The sequence below is a fragment of the Mastigoproctus giganteus genome, unplaced genomic scaffold (assembly GCF_048544385.1).
Source record: "Mastigoproctus giganteus isolate SK-2022 unplaced genomic scaffold, ASM4854438v1 scaffold_23, whole genome shotgun sequence".
NCBI classification, from domain to species: Eukaryota; Metazoa; Arthropoda; class Arachnida; order Uropygi; family Thelyphonidae; genus Mastigoproctus; species Mastigoproctus giganteus.
Window position 1 is genome coordinate 15,099 of NW_028328300.1, and position 16,679 is coordinate 31,777.

The 16,679-nt window shown below is 41.0% G+C and overlaps 1 protein-coding gene across 1 annotated transcript in view; it reads left to right on the plus strand.

The window, feature by feature from the left end:
* Positions 1-16,679, plus strand: part of LOC150074871 (intermembrane lipid transfer protein VPS13D-like) — a gene marked incomplete at its 5' end in the record, with an annotated part of 233,196 nt that overhangs the window by 14,907 nt on the left and 201,610 nt on the right. The window lies entirely within an intron of this gene.

Consider the following 16,679-nt stretch of genomic DNA (forward strand, 5'->3'; position numbering starts at 1 on the left):
TGATCGCAGAACAGGTTCTTTTTCTGGCAAAGAGTTCCTGTGCAAATCTGGTGAGGTTCTTATATTCTTCGCTTGTGTCCAAGAGATGATGCTCCTGGCCTCGCGGCACGTAAGTCAATCTTGTTATTGGATTTCCACGTAGGTCCTCGTAGTTTGTACATTCGTGCATGAGGTGGGTCCAGCTTTCCGGTTCGCCACATGAACAGTTCGGGTCTTGGAGGAGGCCCAGAGATGTTAGTTTCTCGTTGAAGGGGCCGTGACCCGTCAATAAGTAGGTGGCATATAGGCCTGGGTGGAACCATACAGGTAGTTTTGGGAAAAACCTGTCTACATCAGGTATGAAGCGTCGTGTCACCTCTCCTTTGGTTGAGTCTGTCCACCTGTTTTGCCATTCCTGTTTTAAGTGTGCCAAGAGCCGAGCCTTTTCCATTTTTATATTGTGTGTGGGTTCAATCATAAAGCCCGAGTAGGTCACAGAGATTCCTTTTGATATGTAGTATGCTAGTCCACATCTGATCACTTCGAGATCCAGGGGTAAGGATCCAGTAAGAACCTGGAGCGCCTCCGTGCTCACAGTATTGCAGGCTCGAGTTGTTTTGAGCAATATTGTTCGTTGTGTTGAGTCCAGTATTCTTTTGTTGGTGGTCAGTCTGGTTCTATGGTACCATATTGGTGCACCGAATGTGATCGCTGGGAGAAAAGTAGTCTTCTAGTATAGCAACATGGTTTGTTTACTCAGTCCCCAGTCCTTGTGTGAGACTCACGCAATCAGGCCTGAGTAGTTCCTAATATTCGTCCTGAGTTGCCTGAGATGCGGTTAGAATGTGAGCTTGCTGTCAAAAATGATCCCGAGGTATTTCATTTGTTGGGCGAATTTGATTGTAGCGCGATTTATTTTAATTTGCGGTGGCCTCCTTATGTCTAATGTTCCCTTAAGCAAGATGGAAGTCGTTTTGGCAGGCGAGATCTGTTGAAAGTTCTCCATAGCCCACCGCTGTAGAGTATACAGAGCTTGATTTACTCGAGTCTCAAGTTGTCCTATTATCTGTCGTCACAGTGAGAATTAAATCATCCGCAAATGCTTGGGTTACCACCTCCCCAAGGCCGGTGTTCAGAAAATCATCAAATACTATATTCCACAGCAGTGGACCGAGCACGGAACCCTGGGGGCACCCCCTGTGGATGTTCCTGCTGATCTGTTGGTATGGTACTTTCACTTCTATTTTTCGGTGTGAGAGGTAGCTTTTGATATTATTATAAAGGTTGCTTGGGACGTGTGCCATTCTGAGCCTGCCCAGGACGCTCGGCAACCAAAGTGAGTCGAACGCCCTGGCTAAATCTGCTGCAATAGCGAGAAAGTACTTCTGTTGGCAATCATTCACTGATATTAGTAGGTTTCTCATCACATCGACAGTCGAGTGACCTGGCTTGAATCCGAATTGGTTTTTTGCCTCAAGGTTGGCAGTGGAGTAGTAGTGTTGTATCCGTCTATGAAGGAGCCGTTCATATAGCTTACTTAAAACTGTTAGGAGCGCTATGGGTCGATATGATTCCGGGAATGCCGGATTTTTGCTTGGGGCTTTGAGAATTAATTTGACATTTGCTGTTCTCCACTCCATAGGGAAGTAGCCAGCCTCCAGGCAGCAATTGTACAGCCTTAAGAGAAGTTGGGGTTCTAGGTCAGCAACCTTCTTTATGATTTCAGGTTCAAGCATATCTCTTCCAGGGCATCTTTTGGGCCTAATCTGGGCAGTCGCTTCTTGGAGTTCCTCCATTGTAAATGGTTGTTCTATCTGTTCCGTGAGGTATTCTTCATTTTTTTTGCACAGCTTGAGTTGTTGTTCACTGGTTGGCTGTGCTGGTTCCTTCAGTATTGCGTTTAGGAGGTTGTTGACTGATTCCTCCCACGTTGTTGTTAGAGTGCCTTGTGGAGTTTGAGTCGTCGTGAGGACTTCTCCCCTGGGGAGTTTATTCGTAGTTACTTTGTATATAACCCCTCAGGGATCCGCATTTCCAGCTGTGGAGACAAGTAACTCCCAGGATTTCTTTTACTCTTTTGGATTTTGTCGTGTATAGATTTCTTGCCTCCCTATAGCATTGTCTTAAGGCCTCCACCTCAGCCTGTGGCCAAGACCTCCGGGCTCTTTGGAATTGTTTCCTTCTATTTGTGACCTCCTTCCTAAGGGTCTGCAGCTCCCGGGTCCACCATGGGACCAATCCTGGGGAGGGTCTCTTCTTCTTTATGGTTGCACTGCTGGACTCTGTGATTATGTTAGTCACTGTTCTTTGCAGGATGTCTGGATCAGTTTAATTCTCTATTTGCTGTTATCTATCTTTGATAGCTATGGCTAGGTGAACCGCAAACTGATTCCAGTCCGCTTTGTGGATTGCAAATCTGTTGGTGAGATATCTGGTGATTGGGGTTCTGGTTAGCGTTCTTGAGATTCGGTACGTGATCACCCAGTGATCGGATGTTGTCCAGGAATTTTCGACTGTCCACCTGTTGATGTGCGCGGCCATATTGGCTGTGGCTATTGTTATGTCTATGTCTGCTTCCCAAAGCAGGTTGCAGAATGTGGGCAAATGGTGTGGCTGGTTAAGGATCACAAACGGCGAAGTGGCTAGGAAGTCTTCAAGTAGCTGACCATTGGACGTAGCTCTTTTGCTCTCCGTTTTGCTATGCCATGCAGGCGACCGACAGTTCATGTCTGCTCCCACAATGATCCGCTGGTTTGGTAGGATGTCAAGTAGCTGTTGCAAGTAATTTATGGCAGTTGTGATATCCTGTCCCGGTCTAGAGTAGAGGGATATGGCGTAGAAGGCTCCTATTGGTGTGATGACATGGGCGCAGGCTGGCCATGGTGTGCACAGCTGTGCGATCTTCGTTGCCGTGATGTCCGGGTTTTGGACCAGGACCGCGGCCCAGGGAGTGTCCTCATCAGATTGGATTAGTTTATATGCAAGTGGGTATCCCCTTACTTGTTTGGAATGTGCATACGGCTCCTGAAGTAGCAGGATATCAGCACTCTCTTGGTCGGCCTTAAGGCATAGCTAGCTAGCCACAGCCCTTGCTCTCTGTGCATTATGCTGAAATATTTTCATCTCTGTGGTGTTGAATTTCTTAGTTGTAGTTGCCATAATCAGTTCTAGTTTTGTGCATGCTCTTTGCTTTGATGTATGAGGGACAGTTGGGTTCCCTTATCGAGTGTTTGCAATCCATTTTTACCAACTTGCAATTAGCACAGATAGGGTCTTTGTCCTTATTTGGACAGTTTTTAAACTCGTGTCCCCGCTCTGTACAATATCCACAGGTGGGCTGAGTCTGAGCGCAGGTGTGGGGTAGTGTGCCCGAATTTACAACACCGGAAGCATTTTGGGATGGGTACGTACTCCCTGAAGCGGTGGCTGCCCCAGTTGATAAAGACTCTGTTTTGCTGGCATATAGTCTTCCAGGCCGCTGGTGAGAGCTCTACCACCCAGTTAGTGGCGTTTCCTGCTCTAGCTTTAGTCTGAAATCTCGGAGTAACGATGGTTGATGGTGCCTTCCCTGGATAGTCTTGCTGTAGGTTTCTCATGTGTAATGTTTAGGTAGGTGATAGACGTCAGAGTGCTCGGCACATGGATGACTGGACCCAGGGCACCCCGGCAGAACATTGCCCAAAGCATGACACCACCGCCACCGGCTTGTGTTCATCCCACGGTGCATCCAGGAGCTATCACTTCCCCAGGTAAATGACGTAAACGTACCTGGCCGTTCACATGGTGCAACAGGAAATGTGATTCATTGGACCAGAAAACCTTCTTCCAATCACTCAAGGTCCAGTTTCAATGCTCTCGTGCCCATTGTAGGCACTGTCATTGGTGAACCATGGTTAGCATGGGCACTTGGAGTGGCCTGTGGCTACACAGACCCATCTTCAGCAGGGTTCAATGTATTGCATATCGTGACACATTACTCCCGTCACCAGCATTCCAATTACCGACTAGTTGCTCCACAGTCACCTTTCTGTTGCCATGTACCATCCGGGAGAGCCTTCACTCACCTTGAGCATCAATGAGCCATGGTCGTCCAACACCTCACTGGATTCGGTTATTCTCTGACACAGTTGTCTGGCCCTCTCTGATTGCCTCTCAAACATGCTGCTGCAGAAAACAATCATCCAATAAATCCACAAAAGGCTTGCTAGTGTGCGAGTGACCAGTCCACAAGTTCCAGTCAATATCTGGGAAGTTATAATCTCCCATTATAAGACATTCTGATTTACTGACCCACTCTATTTCTCTGTATAATTGTTCATTGTACTCATTAGGGCAGGGACAGGCCGTTCCCAGGGTGAAAGAGGTGCACTGCAACTGGGCACCAACTTTCAAGGGGCACCTGAAGACCTGAAACTTACATACACATAGGAAGGAAATTTTAAAATGGGATTGCCAAATTTCAGTTAGCATCCAGGTGCCACATACCCTTGGAACCCCCATGCATTAGGCCTATAACACATTCCTAGTCTTATTTTTGCTTTCCCATTGCTTATGTCACAGCAAACTGACTATGGCTTGGCACACCCAGGATCCTGAGCTGGATATCATTATTCTTCTCTTTCTTGGTGATTTCCTTCTCCTTCTGACTCTCTCTATCTCTCGGTAACTCAGGATATTTTTTTTTTTTTTTTTTTTTTTTTTGGCTGGTGCAGCAAAAGCCTCTGGCTTCCTTGCACCTTATAGCTAATGATGATGGTAATAATAATAAAAATATTGCACTGTCCATCTATGTCAACTGGATGCACTTCCTTAGATTTTGCTTTTCTTAATTAACAGCATAACCCCCTCCTCCTTTCCTATCCTGTCTATCCTTTCTGTACATATTGTACTCCCCAAATTCCAATTTAACATTCCTAATATCTGTGTGACACCACTTCTCTGATATCCCAACAATATCCACCATTGATGCCTTGACCAGTACTTCAAATTCATCAAATTTATTTTCTATACTTCTAGCATTGGTGTACATGCAAGTATACATGCATGTATTCTTAGTTACCCTAACACAGCCCATGTATTTATTTGTTTCAAGATGACTGCTATCAGTGCCTGAAACCACCCCAACACCCTGCCTTCCATGCCACTGCTCATTCTAACCACACTGAGAGATATTCTACCCCATGAGCCTTGCACAATCGCTCCAGGGCCAAAATGATTGACAAGGCTCTCATCATATACTCCCTCCTATCGCGTATGGGCAGAATTGCTGACACTTTCAAATTTAACCCTAACTCATGACTTTTTTTCAACATTGACCTGTACTTGTTAAGTTAAGTAAATCTGAAGATCTCCTACTCTTAATGGCATTAGTGCCAACGTGTACAACATAACCCTTTGTGCCATTAAAAGATATCTGCTCAACAACATCATCAACTTTTGCACCTGGGAGACATACCCTGGTCCTATTCCATCTATCCTTTTTACACAATATATTACCCGTCTCCCTGTCATTAGAGTCACTGACAATAACTAACTCGTGTGGGACCAGTGCATTCTGCTTTGGAGATTTCCGCTGTGCTGCCTGATGCAAAAGAGTGAGTTGGGCAGCTGTGAGCTTGATGGGCCCCCTCATTAATTTCTTCTAGGGCATCTACCCAACACCTCAAGCTCTCACAAACAGCCATCAGAACACTGAGTTGGCACCTAATTTCTAGACACTCTCTAGCACACACAAAGACATCCTCCTTGGTTAGATCATGTTCTGTTCCAGAGAGTTCGGCAAACATTTCCCAAGTTGCAAATTTTTTTAGGCTGTGATGCATTGGAGAATCGCCCCCCTCAGTTCTACCCTGAATCACAGCACTCCTGCGACTATATGCCTGTTGCTTGCTTTGCTGCAGGCACATAGTTGCAGTCATCATAGTCTGGGGCATGATATTAAAAATTAATAAGATCGATAAAATTAATTAATTATCAATACTACACTATCTAATAAAATCCTAAATGCAGTGATATGTATTATGCTATCTAATTTTATGTTAGATCTACCTATTTATTACAATTAAAATTTTGAATTCCCTACCACTCTCTATACGAAAACAATGGCTGAAAGAATCGAACGAAGCAAAGGTTTTACCTATATTAAGTAAATAAATAAATTTTCTGTGTATACTCCAGGACGACCAAATGGTCAGAGGAGTTCACAAGATAACTTTGCACAGTGTCCGCTCTAATAAACTCCAGTCACAAGTGATCGCGACAACAACCTCTTTTGAGATTTTTGTCTTCTCCACTGCTAAACAGCAAAAAACCCTCTGACATAACAATTGAGTTTGTGCCAAGGCAAGCTCTAGTAGTGTCAGATGAAATGTATGTTTCTAGAACTTGTGGTGATTTTTTGGGAGGACCTGACTCTGATTGTCAATTTTAATTATTTTTGAGAATTTTCATTTTCTTAGTTTTTTTCTTCTGCTTTAGTGTGTGGGAGCCAAGACTTCTCTCAATAGAGGGCTCATCCCTTTCCTTATTACAGTAGATATTCTCTACTTGATGTATTCTTCCAGCATCCTGTAGGTCTGTAGGCTGCTGAGATAATTCTCATATATTGATTAGCTTTAACTTAGCAGAGCAGGGATCTGGAGGGCCCTCTTCCAAAACTTCCCTACCCTGGAGGTGGGCACCTCCATAGCCAGGTGGGCTGGAGCAGCAGTGCGTATCACATGCTTCTTGATTAGACCTAGGTTCGAGCCCATGACCACCAAATACAGAGGATGTGGAAAGGTCAGGGAATGACCACTGCATATGCCCGGAGCAATATGGCCTTAGTTGCTAATGGTCCTAAAAACCAAACAACAAACAGCCCTGGAGGTTATCACTTGTGGTCAGGACCATTACTTCATCCACAGTAATAACTTGTGCCCCATGTGGGAGGGAAGGATAGAAACAGAAGGATAGACCAATAGTTATCAGTACCATGCAGGCAGAGAGAGAGATTAATGATTTGGGGAGAAAACATTAATTTATACACCAGAACAGTCCACAGTGCAAAACTAATTCAGGCAAAAATAGCATTGCAGTATCTATAATAATGTCAGTTCAGCCATGGGGGTAGCCAGTAAACAGTACACAGTTAGAAGCTAAGGAAAAACAGGTGTGGATGATGTGCTCTGAATGGCATGTTACAAATTAGGAATAACTACCTATGGTATACTTAGAAAAAAGTTTTGTCAACAATTTCATTTCTGTAATAGTGTGCTAATTTAAATTCTGTAGTATATCATATATTTAAATTTTGTAATCTTTGTAAAGTTCAGAATTTACCTTAATAATGGCTGCTACAAGGTCCACTTACAATGCAAAGTCCAAGGGTATTGTAACCCAGGTGGAAATGTTTGTGGGCACTTCAAATGTGAGTCATTTGTATAGCTTGTGGCATGTATTCTAAGGTTGGTCTAGTGGACAAACCTAGCTTTACTGGTAATTGTTTTCTTTGCACCCAATGTAAAGAACGTTCAGATCTCAAATTACAACTTTGTGCATTATTTGAAGAATTTGAGTCACCGAAGAAACAAGCACTTGCCCTAGAAACAAATGTAACTGGGAGCTTGTCAGGGACTCAAGTATCTCCTGACCTGCCAAATGATGCACCCCAAATTCGGGTCCCAGAAAAGAATAACCAATCGTAGACTGCTCTGGTTGAAGGTGTTCTAGTTTTATTGGGTGACTATTGTCAGGGAAATGGGTAAAATTTTTTGTAATAAAGATAGGTGGTCTAGAACCAGTGTGTGTTTGGCAGGAGCAACAATGATGATGTTACCAACAGATTTTAAGGGAGGTAAAGAGAGTATTATTATTCATGTGGGGACTAACAGTATTAAACAGAAATGACCTGACCATCTGTTGGAGAAATAGAGGATTATGCTGGAAAATGCTGGAGGGGATGCCACGAGTTAGGTCAGAACATGTATTTGTCTACAGTTCTGCCCGTACACAATAGGACTATATGCTTGAAAGCCTTGTGGATTAACTCTAGACTTGAGGAAATCTACAAGGCTCATGGGGGGAAGGTTTTTACCAATGGGGCTTGCATTTGTATTTAGCAGGAATCTATTTTATAGAAATAGTATTCATTTGAACAAAAGTGGTTCAAGAATTTTTGCAAGTGTCATTGAGGATTCCCTAAGGGTCAGGAAACTGCTAGTTGTGGGGCAGGGAGAAGGGTAATTTAGATCCACTTTTATCTGATGATATGGGTCTAGGTAATACTTGTACTCACCTGAAGAATTCTTCTTTGTTTGCCACAACAGCCAACTTTGGTTAGATGTTCTGAGGGTTGCAACATTTCAGATGGGGGGGGGGATAAAGCTAGGAAAACAAACCTGATAACTTAAACTACTATATAAAATTACTTAATCTCAACTGTGTCTACAGGAATTCAGGAGTGTTGTCAATAAAATGGCAGAATCTGAACTCCTGTCAGGCAACTAATGGTGACATAATAGGACTAATAGAAACGTGGTGCCTCCCAGAAATTGGTATGTTGAGTTCCACTATGGTATGTATAATGTATTTAAGAAAGATAGGGAAGGTAGAAGAGGTGGAGGGGTCATGCTTCTTATCAAAAGCAGTCTGAGCACGAAAAGAGCTTTTGCTGTGCCTGAAGTTACATCTGTCCACTTAGAATCTGTGTGATGTGAATTAGTTGGAAGCAAAAGAACAGTGAGAGTGGAGGACTCTCATCATATTCTTAACACTCTTCTGGTCTACTACAGACTAGAAGAGTGTGAAGAATATGATGAGAGTCTTTACATGCAAATGGAATGAGCAAGCAAGTGCAAATGTCTCATTCTGGGTGAATTCAATCTGACTTGCATTGATTGGAATAAGTGGGAGGGAAACTTACGTTGGGGAAAATTTTTTCTAAATAAACTAAATTATTATTATTTCTATCAGCATGTCAGAGATAATACTAGGGGATGAGAATATCCTTCATGCTGAGAAGAGACTTGACCTCATCATTACACACAATCAGATGACATCACAGGGCTTAAAGTACAGGAACCATTGTCAAGAAGTGATCATGCAATCATCATTTGGAAAGATGAAGAAAGGCGTTGGAGTATTTAAAGGTAAAGGCACTGGTTTTAACTTTGGAAATGGGGACTTTGACAGTTTAAGGCACTGTGTGTTATGTATTAATTGGGTGGATTGCATAGTGAGGGAGAATACACTTGAATTATGGAATACCTTTAAAGCAAAAATCACAGAGGTCATGAATGCATGCTAGACCTATGGTGTGCAAAGTGTGGGGTGCGACCCCCCAGAGGGGTTGTGGGATAAATTAAAAGGTCGCAGAAATTTTAAAATAAATTTATTATTTGTGTACATAAAAGCTTAACACCTGTTGTTAAAATTACTTTTAAATACTGTAGGTGTAGAGACCTTGCTATTCAAACTAAATCTGAGATATGAGATACCAACGAACCCTACTGCCCACTGTGTCAAACAATAGGATTCATTCGTATCACCTTAATTTGCTCACTGGCTATGGACACACAAAAAGCAGCTGACTAGTGCAACTTCTCAGTATGTATTAATGCTTACTTCTCAGTACTAATCAAATGCCGAGTACTACAATGAAGTACTACTCAATCCCTTATAGTAATCCCTTTAGCTCTTAATTCGTGTTTCCTACAGTACAAATTCTCAAATTCTTGTACTATATTGCCTAAAAGCCAGAGGTGCGAATGTGCAGTAGCAGTAAATATACATAGCATGTGTGTTGCACGCAGGTGCGGTACTAGGGTTTTGGTGCCCCTAGACAGAAATGTATTTGGTGCCCTTGAGATACTTTTATTAAATATTATTATAATAAAAATTTTGAATTTCGGCTTGCTTACAACACTTTGGAAGGAAGAATGATGGGCCAGAAGATTTTTGATGTTATAAATATTTTCCTTCAAACAAATAGTCTAACATGGAACAACTGTGTTGCGATTTGTACTGATGGCTGCATTAACAGGAGAAAATAATGGTTTAAAAGCAAAGTATAGGAAATTGCTCCAGATATAGTTTTTAATCATTGCATTACACACAGGGAAGTATTAATAGCAAAGGAAATACAAGCTGATTTGCATGAAGTTTTGAACGATGTAGTAAGTGTGATCAACTTTATTGAAAGTAGAAGCTTAAATAGCAGACTTTTCACTGTACTTTGTAATGAAATGGGATCTGCTTATGAAATGCTTCTTTTTTATATGAAAGTGAGGTGGTTGTCCAGTGGTAAAGTGTTGCGACGTCTTTTTTTGTCCTCAAACGTGAAGTTTTATTGCTTTTATCAGATACAGATTAGAACCTTGCTCAATTGTTTTCAATGAAAAAATGGCTTGGAAAACTTAGCTGCCTTGTTGATATGCACAGTATTTGAAAAACTTAATGATTTAAATTTAAGTCTTCAAGGACATTAATACTCAGCAGCTTTCAAAAATAAGCTGAACTTTTGAAAAACCGGATTTGAGCGTAATAATACTGAAATGTTTGCATGTTTTTCTGATTTTGTTAATAGCAATAATATTGACATTTTACAATTTAGGGGTGTCATTGCCACCCACCTAACAATGCCAATGAAGAATTTTTCTATACAATTATTTATCTCCAGGAAAAAAATGAATGTTGTATTGGATTTGTGATCCCTTTGCTTTTGAAATTTCTTCATGTCCCGAAATTACCATTGAGCAAAAAGACAACCCAGCTGATGTTTCAGATGAACAGATCAAGTACTTTGCACCTTTCTTTACTGATGAATTGACCCTTCATGCTGAGAAGAGACTTATGCAAGTGAGACTGAGTCATATGAAATTAGGGATGACTGTTTATTAGAAAAACTTTTGAGGAAAGTTTGTTCTTGGGACTGTTTATTAGAAAAACTTCCCAGTGATTTTGAGGCCACCAGGGAGTGTATTGAACAATTTAATATAATTGTGAGGACTTCTTTGAGAAGTGTCAATATATCTCTAACAACCATAAAGGCAGTTGTAAGAGTGATGTTAGCAACTACAGACTGGTTAGTCTGACTTCGGTGGTAGGGAAAATCTTAGACGCAGTGATAAACAGTGCAGTCCAGGGGCGTTTAGATAGATATGGCATTCTGAATAACAAACAACATGGTTTTGTTAAGGGAGAACCATGTTTAACTAACTTATTAGGCTTTGATTTGATTCTGTTCCTCATGAGAGGGTATTGTGTAGGCTGGAACATGTTGGGAATACTGGAAAAATTCTAAGATGGATTGCTGGATGGCTGCAGGGCAGAAGGAAGAGGGTTGCACTTAATGGATATTCTTTAGATTAGTGTCAAGTCAGAAGTGGGGTACCCTAAGATCAGTTCTTGTACCACTGTTGTTTCTGATTTTCATAAATGATATCGCCGCTGGGATAGAAGGCAAGATGTCAAACTTAGCAGATGACATTAAGTTTGGCAGAGTCATTAATGATCAGTGCCAAGCAGCACTTCTTCAGGATGACTTGAACAGGCTGAAGGGAAGATCAGAAAAGTTGCTGCTATATTTTAATGCAGCAAAATGCAAAGTCCTACACTTTGAAAGTCCTACACAAGGAATAGAAACCTCAAAATAAATTTTACACTTGTGGAATTGAATTAAAAACAGTGGTGGATCTGGGAGAAACAGTACGGGCAGATATGAAGTTTCCTGATCAGTGTAAACATTAGCATTAGTAGAGGCATATGATTCAAGAAAGCAAGCTTATACAGCATCAACCAAAAAAAAAACAAAAAAAAACAAAACACACCCCTTCCCATTTCACCCATCCATTTGCTCTAAATGTTTGTCTAGTTCCGCTTTGAATTTCTTTAAGCTGTCCTCTTCTACAACGACAGGTGGAAGATTGTTTCAGAAATCGACCACCCGCTGGCTAAAGGCAACTTCCTGCATATCTATTCTACAACTGTCTTTCCTCAATATGAATTTGTCACCTCTGGCGATTAATAATAAATATGGTCTTTATTGTAAGGTTCACAGATACCACGACTTTACAATACCCTTCACGGCACCATGCCAGGGTTTAATCTGGGCAGGAGGAAGAATCTTGTGAGCATTGAGCTTGCTCAAACCATTCAAGGCCTTCTACATCTCAATCAGATCAACTTGCAGGTGCATAGTCTCCACACACTGTAATTTGCATAACTTTAGCCTTTCTTCATAAGAGCAACCCTTTGTTCCATTCACTAATCTTGTTGCCCTTCTCTGTACTCATTCCAACAGCTCTACATCCTTCCTAAAATGAGGCCTCCAGACCTGTATACACTGCCAAGGTGCAGCCTGATCATTGCCTTACACAACGGGATAATCACCTCCTTTTCTCTGCTAGAAAAATTCCTGAATATCATTGATAAGACACCATGAGCTACTCTTGCAGACCATCTGCACTGCTCAGAAAACTTCATATCTGACTGCACAATTACCACCAGGTCCTTTTCATTCTCTACCACCCTAAGTATTTCATTCTCTAACCGCAGAGTAACATAGTTAATATGTTACTCTGCAGTTACTGCTACCCATATGTAGTACTTTACATTTGTCAATGTTAAACTTCAGTTGCCACCTCTCAGCCCATTTGCTCAACTTTTCTAGATCCTGCTGCAGTAGTGTACTGTGTAAGCTCTGGCTTACTTAGTAATGAAAAAAATATATATATAAATTTTTTTTGGATAATATAGTTTAGCTATATTCAGCATCCCTTATTCGTTGTGTAGAGGTATCGAGTGGTATGTAGAGAAGGAATTGTGTATAGGGTTGTATGAGTGGGAGATTTTGTGGAGTAATGGCGTAAAATGTGAGGAAGGGAAATCTGCTAGTTGGGAAATAAAGCCGAAGGTTGCTGGAGAAAAGGTTTTCGGGGAAAAGGAAAAATGAAAATAGGATCCTGTAACAGCAGAGGTGAGAGGTTGGGACCTTAGATATCCAGAACAGATTAATTTTTAGCAATTTGACCAGGAAATTAAGTTACCAATTTTCCTTTATAATGTTCCCTGCTCTAAATTTATTCGGACGAGAACGATTTTAGTATCAGCTGGAACTCCCTGAAGGTATTCAGTGTTCCTGAGAAATAATGTGTGTTCATAAGACTATTGTAAAGGATAAATATTAACTCTTTAGAGAGCGGTGTTTAATATTGAGATTGCAGAATATTGAGATTCAAACTATATATGTTTCTCAATTTATATTGAGAAGCATATGTAGTTTGAATTGTATTTGGTATGTACTAGTTTTTTTTAATAACTGTGAATAATCCTCTTGCAAAGTATAGTTGTAGAAATGTTCATGTTATTCAGGGAGACTGTATTTTATATGTAACTGTTAACTGATGAGTATTTTCTTATTTGTCTTATAAGGTGATATGTATGATTTAGACCTAGCAGTATTATTGTATTAAAATTTTCCTTGATATTTCCTTGAACACTCTCAATATTAAATACTGAGAGTGTTCCCCGCAGTCAGAGGCCCTAACGGATTTAAAATCAAGTAGGACAGTAGACTTTACATAGTAGTGCTTGTGTGAATTGTCATAGATAAACCTAAGTTGGCTTTAATCAGCCAATACAAATGTAGCCTTATGACTGTCATTAGTGTCATTAACAACGAAGTCAACCATTGTATCGTCTGCAAACTTAGGTATTAAGACTGATATACCTTCATCAATATTATTAATAAATACAGAAAACAACAATTGAATACAGAAAACAGTTGTTTTCTGTATTTATTAAACTCCACTAATGTTATTAGTGGAGTTCCACTGAATCCTGTGGAACTGCACTAATAACATTAGTCCACGAAGAGCAGTGTCCATTGATTACCACTCTCTGTATTCTCCCACTCAACCATCCCTTTATCCATAGCATCAATTTGCCCCCAATGCCACGCTGCTCCAATTTGTATAGCAGTCTTCCATGTGTGACAGTATCAAACATGTAGCCAAGGTGGTCCATGGTGTCCTTTCAATGATTTATTGAACATTATCCTGTATTGAGGTCATAGTCCACTGTATAAGGCAATTGTAAGACTACAATACTGTTTTCAAATATGGAGCCCTCATCTGAAAAAAGACATCGAGTTTCTTGAAAGGATCCAAAGATGGGCAACTCGCATAGTGAGATTTGCAAAAGGTTGACGGTAAGAGGCAAGACTCGAGCGCGTGGCCACCAATTACGGAAGATGCGGAAAGGTCAGGGAATGACCACCGCATACCCCAGGAGGAATATGACCTCAATTGCTAATGCTCCTAAAAACAAAATAACAAACAAACGAGGCAAGACTGATTATGTGGGCTTATAGAGCTTGGCAACCAGACACCTCAGAGCTGACCTTATTGAGGTTTATGAGGCTCTTAGAGGGTTTAGTAAAATGAACAAAGGCAGAGTTTTTGCTGTTATAGAGTATATCAGAACTCGGTGGCATAAATTCAAATGAAAGGGGGAGAGGTTCAGACTAGATTGTAGGAAGTTTTCTTTTATCCAGTTGGAATGAGTTTCCTTCACAGGCAGTTGAGGCTGACAGTTGGAATAAATTCAAAAGTCATATGGATAGTTACCTGTATGAGGAGGAAAGCATATAATTTGTGTTTTCTTATCTACTCTTGTTTTTTTTCGCCCCCTGTCTCACAGGAGTGAGACAGGGAAAAGTAAGATGCAGCAGCAAACTCCCATGTCTTCCTTGCAGTATATGGCCATTACTGTTACTAAAACATTGTCAGTTTTACATCCCTAGCAGAAAGAATGCATCGCAGCAAAAATACATAAGCCAAGGTGTGGGGTTTATTTTGTTGATAATGTATTGCAGAAAATCTAAGTCTTCAAATGTGTATGTGCCAAAGCACAGAATTTTAGATCAAAGTCAGAAATAATCTTGGGTCCACTTCACATCTTTAATCAGCCAGGCAGTGGCACTAAAAATGTCACAGAAAGTCTGTTGTTGTTATTTGGTTTTTAGGAGCATTAGCAACTAAGGCCATATTGCTCTGGGGATATGCGGTGGTCATTCCCTGACCTTTCTGCCTCCTCCGTATTTGGTGGGCACGAGCTCGAATCCCGGTCTAATCAAGAAGTGTGTGCTACGCACTGCTGCTCCTGCTCACCTGGCTACGGAGGCGCCATCAGAAAGACTGTGAAATAAAGGGTAAATTCATATCACACCCTGCACTGATCCTGTAGCTTAATGGGTGTGCAATTGCAGATCTAACCGCAGTTGTCCACACTCTTAGGGAGGCATTCACTGAAGTGTTTGTCAAAACATTTGGAACCCCAGAGTTTCTGGCCCTCAAGGAAAAATTTGAAAAACTGAATTTATGTTGTCCTGAAATGACTGTGATGCCTGAAATCAGTTTTTTACACAGTGGGAACTGAAAGTAACACTCTCTATCCCAGCTGAGTGCTCTCAGTCCTGGTGACATCCATTATGAGATGATTAAATATGTTTCCTCACAGTCTATGAATCATCTGCTCTGTTTGTACAACAGAATCAATTTAAAAAAGCAGTTTCTGAACCTGGCAGTCATCCTTGCCTTCCTGAAACTAGGAAGTTTTAAATACTACCAGCAAGCGGGTAGTATTTAAAAATACTACTTGCTACTATCCCTTTGTTCTAACGAGCTCTTGTGTAAGGTCCTTGTAGGAGTGATCAATGCTTGTGTTATGTAGTTTGAAGCTAATGATCTGCTTTCCCGGACACAGTATGGCTTCTGAAGGAACAGGTAAACTCTTGGCCATTTAATCCCACTGGAAATATTCATCTGTGATGCTTTCTTGAAACAAACACCAGTTGTCAGTTTTCTTTGATATTGAAAGATCGTATGACTTGGCTTGGAGATTTGGAATTTTATAAGACACATCCAACTTTCACCTTGACTGCATTATATGGATTACTACATTCATTTCAGCCATTCACAAGCCACTAATCGCCCTGACTAATGCCAGTTGCTATCTAGCTTGGGGTAAGGCCCCCATTTTTGGAGTTTTCCAGTGGTCTAAAGTGTGCTTTGGAGTGACAAGTACATGGTCTACCAGTCTGGATGGCTGTGGCTGATATAACTGCTGGACTGTATGATCCTGTTCTAGGCTTTTTTCTTGGCTTGACCTGAGACCATTTGCTGTTTTTTACAAAACCATGAATGGTGAATTCTACTGTGGACAATAATGCATTACCTATATTGAGGTGGCACATCAGGGTAGGCCCATATTGTGTTTGCAGGACAGTGCTCCATCTCATTATGCCCACTTTGTGATGGAATGGTTTGAGGACATGGGCTTAGAAAAGTTGCACTGGCCAGCCCGGGGTGCTTATCTATCCTACTGAGAACCTCTGAAATTAATTGGATCATTGGGTGCACGTGAGGAGAGACTGTGCAAAAAACAGTGCTGAACTGTTTGCTGCATTGATGGCTGAATGGGGAAGAGTATGGAGGACTTATTAAAAAAAAAAAAAAAAAAGGATAGATATTATATTATTAGTTTTTCCATAACATGAAGATTATTTTTATATATGCAGGTGTTTGAATATAAATGGTGTGTGTGTATTGGCATTCATTGGGGTAGTGGGGGAATATCTACTTGTATTTAGATCCAAATATAAAACAAAAATTCATCTGCTGTGAGTTGATTATGACTGACAGCAGGTTAAAGATGAATTC